Genomic DNA, 11988 nt, shown 5'->3' on the forward strand with positions numbered 1-11988 from the left:
ATGATGCTGATGAAAGCGGAGAGACTGAACCAAAACAGTAAAGTTATGGTTCAGAAAACCAACATGCTGAAAGATGCTACAAGGCAGAACTGCACAGTGGTAGGAGTTTGTCAGTATGAGCGACCCCAGTAGTCGCGTGATAGATATTTTAAAATATTCATTATAGCCACTTTAATGAAGAAATTATTTAACGATATTTCCCTAACCCTAATGTAACCAGGGCATTAAACTGAAACCTATATAACCATGGTGATGTCATGTCAGAAAGCAGTTTGATTTTGGCAATTTATTCGATTTGTAACTATTTTAGGGGCAAATTATTTTATTCTATGTATGTAGTGGTAGTTCTGTATGTACTACTGCAAAATATCAAATCATACTTTCGTTCATTATGTAGTTTTAACCCACTCTAGTCAGAACAAATCATGCAGCCAGTGTTTTCCACTACACATGTGTTTATAAATATACATGTGTTTGCAAATGCATCTCACTATCTCAGCCTGGCATATCGGCAGAGTAATGAGCTGTAATGCGCCTCTCGAGCTTCCTATCCGGTTATTCCTTTTTCCCTCCCTGGCTCGATATCCCAGAGGGAAGTGTGTCCTCAGCGGCTATTAGAGCGGTCACAGCAGATCGTATCTCTGCGGTTGACTTTATTAGAAGATGATTTTACAGACAGAATAGAGCTAACTTCAGCCGTCGGAGAGAAAGAAAGAGTCTAAAGGAGCAGACAGATAAGAAATTAGTAACATCTGAGATGAAGAGTGGCAATGAGTGACATGTGAAGTGAAAAAGGGGAAGATGTGGAAATGAGAGGAACGATAATGAGGCAGGAAATGCTCTTTTTCATTTCCGCCATTAGTACATTTATGACAACTGACAGGGAAAGGGACATTGAGTGGGAGTGAGGAAGCGAGTGGAATGGAGAGACAATGGTGAGGACGGAGGTGGTGTGAGAGGACGATGTTTGACACAAAGAATAGTAGAGTTAATGAGATAAGTGGTCGTACATTAGCATATGACAAGAGAAAAGTAAAGAGTACATGTGTAAAGGGATGGAAAGACAGAGTCTGAGCATAATTAATGGCAACTGACATTACCTATTTAAAACCATATTTCTTAACTCTAACAAACAGCAGCGAACACAGTCGTACAGTACATATTCACAATAACTACGCCTCAGACAGAGAGTGTCTGCTCCTTTGGTTGGTCGGTCGAGGCTCAGGTGTCCATCGTTTACTATTTATCATCTACAGTTTACCTCAACCAGCTCCTTCGTTGTCTAATCAGCATGGACCAACAATGTGTTTCTAACAAAGAACCCCAAGCTTTGTTTGGAAGTGACTCCATAAAGAAGAACACATACAAACATGAGCATCCTTTCAAATGGACATCTACAACATCCTCCAACCAGGCAGTAAGGTGTTTCTTTCATTCCCTCCATCTTACTGCTGATCATACTTGCCTGGGAAGTCACATGGAAGTGAAGGACAACATCTCCAGGTGCCTGTTACCAGACCAGTAACCTCAGCGACTCAACCACCCAGGCACCCAGAGGTGAGCATGAAAGTACTGTAGTTACTGGTGTGGTGCACAGTAACCTGGTGTATCAACTTTGCTTTCAGGAAGTTACTGTGTCATTTTCATCTTTACAGTTTTTAGCTTTTCTTGTTAGCAGTATTATAGTTACATCAGTAGCCAGTCTGCAGCAAACATTAGTCACTGAGTGCCTTTCTGCTTAAAATCAGAGTTGTAACTTCGTCCACCCCCCGGGGGAAGAGCTTTTTTCTTGTATTAAATGCATGAGGCACTCTGAAATTAAGCAAAGGAGACAATCATGCCTACATGTTGTGGGAGGCATGACAAATCAACAGTAAAATGCAATTTGTGTAAACTTTGAGTAGTATGAATTAAGACATAATGCATATTTTAAACAGTACACTTTTAATTCACAATAATACTTATAGAAGTGAACCTTTTTGCTATGTTTTCCGTAAAAGATAAAAGATATTGCATTCACTGACGATGAAGGCTCCCATGCAGTACTTTACTTTTGAGTACTGTAAGTAAAAAACAACAATCCTTCACACTGGATTTGAACCCAAGATGGCCGTATAACAAGCTAAATGATCCAGGATCCTGAACTGACTCAGGATGTGAGCAGCAGGGAGTTCACCTCTGCTCCACTCAAAGTCGGACCCTGAATACATCAATGCTTTCTCTCACAGACTCATCAGTTTGTTGTGTTAACACTCACATTTCTCACTGTCAGCCCAGTTTTTGCCTCCTTTGAGAATACCATTTACACCTTATTACTGTGACATCATTAGCTCCTTATAAGGTGGACAATAAAGCATGTCCAGTTATTCTTTGAATGGTTTTATTATTCAGTTTTTTTATTTATTGTGTTCACTGTGGTCGGTTTTTCTTTTGTGCCACGTTGCACCCTCTGTTCTCTTCCTTCCATGTCTTCCGCTGCCATCTCCCACATCCCTCCTTTCATGCATGTGAGGCACCAGACCATGAAGTCCACATTGTGAAACCCTCCTCTGGACACCCACACATACACACACACACACACACACACACACACACACACACACACACACACACACACACACACACACACACAGTCCTCGCCAGGCCTCTGACTCGTCCAATATTTCCTCTTTCTCCATATCCCTCATTGGACATTTATGCAACCAATCATTTACTAATACTGTTATGGTGTGATGGGCCAGAACGCTGTCTGGGATTGATTTTAATATGAGGATATATGATTTCTCAAAATGATAAATTGATATTTCTTTTGTATATTTTGAACAAAAAGGGTTTGAAATTGCCTGTCAACTAGAAAGATGTATGGATCATAAAACCATGATGTCCTGTCACTTTTAACTTTATAACTTTTTCTTTACAAAAAACTGATTATTTCCCCCTCCCCTCCCTCTGCATGCTCCCTGCCTCTATCAAGATCCCCATCCTCGATCTTCATGGAAGAAGGACTGGAAACAACAGCGTGGAGAGGTGGCCAGCAGACCGGTCTGTCTTCCACGTAACAAACTGAGAAGCTACATTGTGACACTGACTTCATTCTGAACCACCATCCTGGATTACAAGAAGAGAGTGCACAGGTGTGTCAGGATGACCCCGATCTGCAGCACCTTACAGAATGGATTTGCATGAAGAGTGACTCTATGCTGAGGAGGATGTGTAAAAACTGCAGTGAGGACAAAAAACACCATCAGATAGCAAATGTCTCATAAAGGTTATATTTGGTTACAGGCCTACACCGCACTCACAGCCCTGATGATAAGGAAGCGTTTGAAGATCCCTTCACTCCACAAATATCCAATACCAGGAAGATACATGTTTGCTTAGATATTTTTGTTTCATGTTTCACCATTTAAATGACATGAAACCACTCAAACGTTTCACTGTGGAGAAGACAATACAAGAAGTTGGACTGAATGGCTATATTGGTAATTGACAGTTCCTTGTGTGGACATTAAGGGACTGGACGGAAGATACCTCTGTAACGATAAGCCATTCAAACCGCGATGCAAAAGATTCTCTAAAAACGAAATAGTACAACCATGAAACTTGCTAAGGACTTTGAATTTAAACATATTATAAGTTAAGCTTTGGAGGCTTCACTGTGACAACTAAAGCCAAAATGTTTGAACAGAAAAAGAAATAAGATTCTGTTGGTGTTATATCCTACAGATGGTTTAACAAAAGCGTGTTACAAGCACATACATACTATGCATACATCAGACAGACAGATGGTAAAACAGATAAGGAGAAATGTCGCTGTGCAAATGTGAAACATCTGCAGCACTGTTTGGTTAGCAGGAGCACAACATGAATACATGTCAATGTCAAATGTTAACATGCTACCGTCGTACCTCACTTAACATGCATGGCACTAGCAGATTTCTCTCTTTCCCCTTACTGTCCTCCTTGATGGACTAAAGTGTTTGTCAGTCCTTTGCATTTTAGTCAAACAAATTACATTTTTAGTTTTATTAGTTAATGTATGATTCAGTTTTGGGGTTTGGCTTTTTTTTGTTTTATATATATATATATATATATCTAAGTTTTAAGTTTTATTTGAGGAATTCCTCTCTTTTTACATTTCCAGCCATGAATCAATCCTCAAAGGAAGTTTTGTAAAGGTGGACCTTTCTACTGTATGACTTCTGTAATATAACTTCATTAAATTAATAAGAATGTGCGATGCTTGTCCGTCCCATCAGGTTTGTTAATGAATACTTGTCTCATCCAACTTCTACTGTACTTGTACTTTACACTACATTTAGTTTATACTACAACACATTCTAATAAGCACAAAACATGTACTACATGACGTGTACAGCAGATCATCAATTTTCTTAATTTTCGGCATTACATTGATACTATTTTCAAGTGAATGTCTTCAAACAGCGACTGCAGCCACATTAAGTGCACCAGTCAAAAGATCATTTAAAAGAGCTGATTTGGAAGCCGCTGTGTCATTACAGTGGACTCAACACTGAAATTAATTGTACTGGCTTTCCTTTTAATTAGGTTAATTATGAAGGATGGCAGTAAAATTGTAGAGGACAGAACGGTGAATAATTAGTGGTAATAATTGTCATTGTATTAGGGATACATTCCTATAATTGACCTTCTAATATGTATGAATGAAATGATGCATTCAGAGCGGTTGGTCTTGATATCTACAAGTTAACGCATAATGACGTGATTTTCATCCTGACGCTGACTAAATGCTATTTAAAATTAATGTGGTTTCATCTTTAATTAACTTCTTTTGACTTAATAATGACCACAGGCTTTCCTATTTCAACTAATATGATTACAGATTCATCATACAGACGATAGAAGAAGAATACATGGGTGCCATTCTCCTACAATAGTTTGACATCATCGACCTAAAAAATACAGCTCAAAACTTTGGAAACTTTTAAAACGTGTGTATTCTGTGTTTTTGTTAAAGCAAAATAAAAACTTCACCACTTTGACAACACACATGCTGCATAAAGAAACTTACAATACAAAGGAAAGTTGAAGCTAATACAGAAACACTACGACGGACGTTTTCTTAAACATATCTGGATTTTGCTGAAGTCTATTAACAATGAGCTAATGACGTTTATATTCATTTTAACTTTCTGATTGCATGATTTCAATATTATTGAAAATAATGACTGGATGGTGTTTGCCTTTCAATTATTACTGGTGTGTGCATCACTTTAAAACCAAATAAATACTTTCATAAGAGTTAAAGTGAATATACAGCATCTGCCGTTGGACTGATGTGAGCTTCACATGTGGATCATGACATTTTTATTTCATTTTAATGGGACTGTTTCTTCTCTTTAAAATATCTCTAGATATTAGTTTAACGGAGTCATCACATGTCGCTCCAGCTCCAAACATTTGTAAGAGATGGACTGATGAGATTAATTAGTTGCACTCTGATAGACTCGTGACATACAGTAATAGAGACAGTATCTATGACAGAGAAGAGGTCTTCCCTCTCTTTCTTTTTTTTCCGGTGTCTAAAGTGCGTCATAGTCCACCTCTCCTCTTCTCCTCTCACTGCCATTTTTTATTTCTCTTATTTCCTTCTTCCTCTAATCATTTTCTTTATCCATTTCTATCTCCGAATGGCAAAGACTTATGACAAGAGACAATTCTGGGTACGCTTAATTATTATACTAATGTATTCCTTTGAATGTGTTTCTTTTCTATCTGTGAGTTTCATAAGGCCTTGTATAAGAAAGTGTGTGTGTGTGTGTGTGTGTGTGTGTGTGTGTGTGTGTGTGTGTGTGTTTTGGATGTTAGTACTTCAGGCTATCCCAGACATCTGTAGTCCTGCCAGGCACGGCTGTCTGGCTGTCTTTGGGGAGATGTGAGATCCTCAAAACACATGACCGACAGATGAATGAACTCATGCGCACACATGGAGATAAAACTGTCCTGTACATGCAAATATGCACTAACACACACATACACTCACACACACACACACACACACACACACACACACACACACACACACACACACACACACACACACACTCAGGAACACAAGGAATCTCTCATATACTGTACTACAGTGATTTAATATTTGTATCTCTGCCTAGAGAGATCTTGTGTTCGGTGTTGTGTGAGTGTAAGTGTGTGTGTGAGTGTGTGTCTCTGTCTATGTCCAAGACTAATCTCACATACTACTGACAGCCTAATATTTTTGGGTTAATTTTGTACTGTATGCTCAAAGACCTTTCGTGGTTGCCTGTGATTCACAAGTTTTTATTATTTTATTGACTGTGTTATATCGTCATTGACTGCTGACTCGTCACTACTCTCGTGCTGCCCGGTAGGGGCCACTGCTTCAGTTTGGACTGTTTTGGACAGTGTGCGTGGCTAACTGCTAACAGAACTACACTCACAGTGATTACATTGCATTTGCTTTTTGGCCGACTTTTGTCTTCAGTTAACTACTTAAGTGCTCTGCTTTAGAAGAATGCAAGCCACTCAGTATCCTCAGCGGACAGACAGAGAGAGAAAGCAGGGATAAGCAGCCTGTAGAGCCTGTAGCGCAAGAGTGGTACTTTTCATTAAAGTGCATGAAAAGGAAGAATAATGCAAACCTTTTGGCTGCAAAAACAGTGATCACCGACCTCTTTGGCAGTACATTTAATCCAGCACGGGGGCCATGCCAGGAAAAGGAGGAAGGGATTAATACTTGATAAACAAAGACAATGACTGATGAAGGAATAGTTTTAAGAGCCAGACTGTTGTGGTAAATTGTTTCATATGAATTACACCTCAGTACTGAGAGCAGGGCTGCCTGACCTCACGGACTTAACTGTAAGACAAGCAAGATTTTACCCAGAAGCCATTCACCAGATTTAAGATTGAAAACACCAGTGAACATCCAGCTGAAACGCTTTAGATACTTTACAGCCAAAAGATTACCAGTTAATTTCAATGACCAATAATGTGTGCAGTTAACATATCACAAGGATTTTATATGATCTTTTAACATATGTTGGTGGACACACACACACACACACACACACACACGCACGCACACACACACACACACACACACACACTCACACACACACACACACACACACACACACACACACACACACACTCACACACACACACACACACACACACACACACACACACACACGCACACACACACACACACACACACACACACACACATACACACACACACACACACACAGACACACACACTCACACACACACACACACACACACACACACGCACGCACGCACACACACACACACACACACACACACACACACACACACACACACACACACACACACACTCACCAGTGTTTTTAATGAAAAGCTGTACTTGTCAGGCACAAAGATGTCCATATATGGTGTGAGGAGGGCAGGGGGAAATAATGATGTAAACTTGGCTCGTTAAGTCGCAGTTTTTCTCGGCAAACTGGCACTTTAGTTTTAACTTAGCAACTCACTGTCACCTGACCAGTCAGAACTGGCTAAGAGGCAAGTGAAGTCTGTGCACCAGCAACTACTGCAGTCGGAGTTGAGCTGGTCAGTAAAACTCACCTCATAACATATTTACATTCACATTGTATTATTTGATTGCACTGCCTAATTCAACAGCACATTATGGCAATACAGCTTATATTGTCAAAGTCTGACGAATTAAGTCTTCAGAGGAATTACATTCATGTTGGACAAATCTGCAGCACAAAAACGCCAACGTGCAGTCCTAATGCAGAAAGTAGTGTGTGTCCTTAAAGTATTAAGGTAAAAAGATGTAGTGGGGCTTGTGGATAAGTAAATAATTCCCTGCAATACACAAATACTCCACAAGAGGGCAGTTAACATGTGCTAGATTGCATTCAATAGGTTTGGATTATTGATCTTGTTGATGTTGAGGTCTCAGAAACTTGTGTATTAAATGTGATAGAAAGGGCGTATTTATCTGAGAATAGTGACAGAGTGTGCCTCCATTATACAGTCTGTACTATGACAATGAGAGTGTGTATGTGTGAGCGTGTGTTTTAATTGTCCTTTGGGTGAACTCATTGCAAGAAAATGACGTCAAGATTTGCAGAAACAACTGCTCAGTTACAGTTTGTGTGTGTAAGAGAATAAAACAAAGACAGAGAGACACAGCCAGATATTCAGTGTGCTTGGTTGCCTTGATAGCACAGTTGTGTTTATGTGTATGTGTGGGTCTGTGTGTGTGTTTTCCAGTAAAGACTGACTCACTGACTTTTTGCACATTTTACAAGTATAAACACTGCAGACAATGCTTTTTAGCTGTTACGTGGCACAAGTCTGCTCATGTTTTAGCAGATGTGATCTTCTAATGCAGGGGTGGGGAACCTTTTTCCTATCAAGGGCCATTTTCTTTTTACAACATCCTTCGAGGGCCATACTAATTATTGAACTCATAACCTCTGCAAATCTTTTTGAGCCCATTCATTTCACCTTTCTTTTATACTGTGCAAAAAAGCAACTTTTTTTTTATCCATGCATCTTTCTGTTTTATCAGAAATCAGAAATCCTTTATTAGTCCCACAACAGGGAAATGTATCTCGTCACAGCAAAAGAACACATGGAGTAAAAAGGTGTGGTGGTCTACCTCTCTATCTTTCCATGTCTGTATATTCCGCTCTGCAGAGAGCTGCTTGTTGGGCCAAACTCCGCCAAAGAGCGTTAACTTTATCCAAAGGCACTCGTCCTTTCAGCTCGTGCAGTTTGACATGTTTCGTGCTGGACGGTCGAGATTATTTTTCATCACTGCAAGCTAACTAGACACACAAACTAGTCTACAACTACAACTACGCACAAACTAGACACACTAGCCTTTTACTTCCACAAAGAAATAATCGTTCGTCCATTTCTCCTGGAAAGTGTGACATTCTGCATCCAGCTTTCTCTTGTTTACACTCGCCACGCTGCGTTCACTGATGTCAATGACCGTCTCGTTTAATATTGAAGTTTTTTGACATGATGTGACCACGTTCCGCTCGTGTTGTGTTCAAAGACCCTGACCTTGGCCAGGAAAAACGCCAGATTTATTCTATTGCCGTCTAGTTTTTTTTTCTAGTGGAATTTTTTGCGTTCATTTATGAATTACGTCGAGGGCCGGATCAAATGGTCTCGCGGGCCGTTTACGGCCCGGAGGCAGGAGGTTCCCCACCCCTGTTCTAATGGCTTCATAACTTTTTAGACTTTCAGTTTCGGATGTAAAAAGCCGTGTAAAGCTCTGATAACATTTGGATACTCGTCTCACTAGGTCATTGCAAAGCTTGTGGTATATTCCGATTCAGGAAGATAATGTCCTGGAATACCATATGTAATTAACATTGTGTAACATTGTGTATTGTTACGTATCTGTTTGTTCGTGCTGCAACAACTTTAGAATTGCATATTGCAGTTATTATTTGTGTGTTGAACCAACACAAATCGCTAATAACACATGAGGAATGCTCTGTATAGAGGAAACTAGATAGCTGGCCTGATGTTTTTGCTGTATTTGTCTATTCTCCTTATCAGAAGCCAGAACCACCTCAAAAAGGGTCAAACTTTCACTGTCATTTTAATATATTAGACCAGTGATGAACCGTGAAGTTGCATAACATGATGAAGTGGCCATCAATCTGTTTAATCCAGGGAACGTCTGGCTGTAGATTATGTTTCTATCAGTGATGAAGTGTCTGACAGTTAGCCAGATGGGAGTCACTCTCTGTTCGGAAAGGTGGCTGGGCAATAATGAGACACAGATGGTAGCGGTATGTCTATATATATACACGCACACGCACACGCACACGCACACGCACACACACACACACACGCACACACACACACACACACACACACACACACACACACACACACACACACACACACACAAACCAGGTTATTGTTCAGTTGAAAAGCTATTTTTAAGAGGTTATGATAGAAATATTTGATTTACATACAGATTTGTATAATTTCCAAAAAGCTGCACCAAGAGTCAAAATGAAACACAAATCAAATGAACTGGAGGATTAAATGGCCTTTACATTACCAACAGTATGTTGACAAGATGCCGGATTACATGGATAGTTTCCACGTGGCAGATTGCATTTTTACAACAAACACTGACAAACCAAATGATACCGAACATGTCTGTGGATTTCCAAAATACTGTAGCTGTGAGCCAAAGCGACCGTAGCGATGGCTTCATAAATTAAAAAAATATTTAGCGTCCTGCTGGCGCTTTGATTAATGTTCTTTCATTTTCATTCAACAGTCGCCTTATGCTGTTGTTACTGGCTGCAATGCTGGAATAACAACTGTCTATCACTACCAGTAGCTGTAGCCTACATGTGAGACATTTAGGGAACATCTGTAAATTATACCTCTACCTATTCTACATATAAGTCAGTCAGATGTCTTCATATGGGCTATACTGTATATGCCTTGTGGCAAGGAGTTCCAAGGCATGTGCCTAAAATGCCGATGCGTAGATTGGGCTCTGATGTTGACACTGTATCTGTTACAACATTTGACAATGCTTGACGGTGAACGCAAATAATAAACTGTAGTCATGTGTCACTCAAACCGCTCTAATAATTTTAAAACATATATATTTGACACGTTTTTTATTGTAAATTTGTACTTTATATTTAAGATTCTTACCATGCAGTACTTGTATCTGTTACCTTTCGAACGTTATGCACCAAAATACCAAATTCCTTGAATGTGAAAACATACAACATGATTCCGATTTTAATGTGATCCAGTGTTAATAATATATATATATATATATATATATATATTTATTAAGTTATAAAATACAATATCCAAATTCCATCTAAAGAGCACAACAATGTGAAACAGCACATCAGTCAATTACAATATTTTAGGTTATTTTTTAAATGGTTTCTGAGCTGGTTCATGGAAATACTACTGAAGCATTGTAATTAAATACAAATGTTGGCCGGCTCTGCTCTTTAACATAAGATTTAGAGTTGTGCCAGGAGAATCCATTGGTCTCTACTTCCAGCACACGTCCTGATTCCTCTGACCACACACACACACGCACGCACGCACGCACGCACGCACGCACGCACACACACACACACACACACACACACACATACACACACACACCGGTGTGAGTGACTCTGTCTGGAAACGGTAGAGACAGAGAGGAGGTCTGGGAATGCTGAAGGGGGGAGAGCGAGGAGGGAGGAGAATTGGAAAGTTGCAACTTCAGGGCAATATAGACCACATGCTATGGGAAGGAATGCATGTGTCTTGTTAGAAGAGTAAAAGAGCAAATGAAAGAAGAGAGGAGGAGAGAGGAGGAAGAGAAGGAGGAGGAGGAGGAGGAGGAGGAGGAGGAGGAGGAGGAGGAGGAAAGAAGTGAGGAGGGAGGGATCTAAGCTAAGTTCTGCAGCGTGGCTCTGAATGAAAGAAACTCTCTCTCCCACTCTCTGCTGCTGTCTGTATGTATGGCTCATATCCGCTGCAGCAAGTGAGCACATGTCCAGAGCAAACACAGCGAGACTATCCAAGTGACTTCAAGCTGGAAGTAAATATTTTTGCAGAAACTTTGGCTGAAGCTGCAACTTTAAATTTCCGTCCCTGCCGGATTACTTCTCAGCAATGTGACTGCTTTTTTTTTTGGAGGATTCAGAAAATAACTTGTTTTTCAGACATTGTCATGTGATGGACATTAAGTTTCAGTAACGGGAAGATTTGGACTCTTTTTGGACACTCTCTTTTTATAAGAACTTGTGTTGTGATCTACAGGTATTTTGCAGATACTACTTTAGTGGCAAGGACTGAATCTCTCGACGTCAACAGGACTTTGTGACATTGGTTCTGCTACCCTCCACACACCACCTGGACAGCTGCACTGCATATCTCCTCACCAACAAAAGAATTGACTGGACCTGG

The sequence above is a fragment of the Cottoperca gobio genome, chromosome 13, assembly GCF_900634415.1.
Source record: "Cottoperca gobio chromosome 13, fCotGob3.1, whole genome shotgun sequence".
NCBI lineage: Eukaryota > Metazoa > Chordata > Actinopteri > Perciformes > Bovichtidae > Cottoperca > Cottoperca gobio.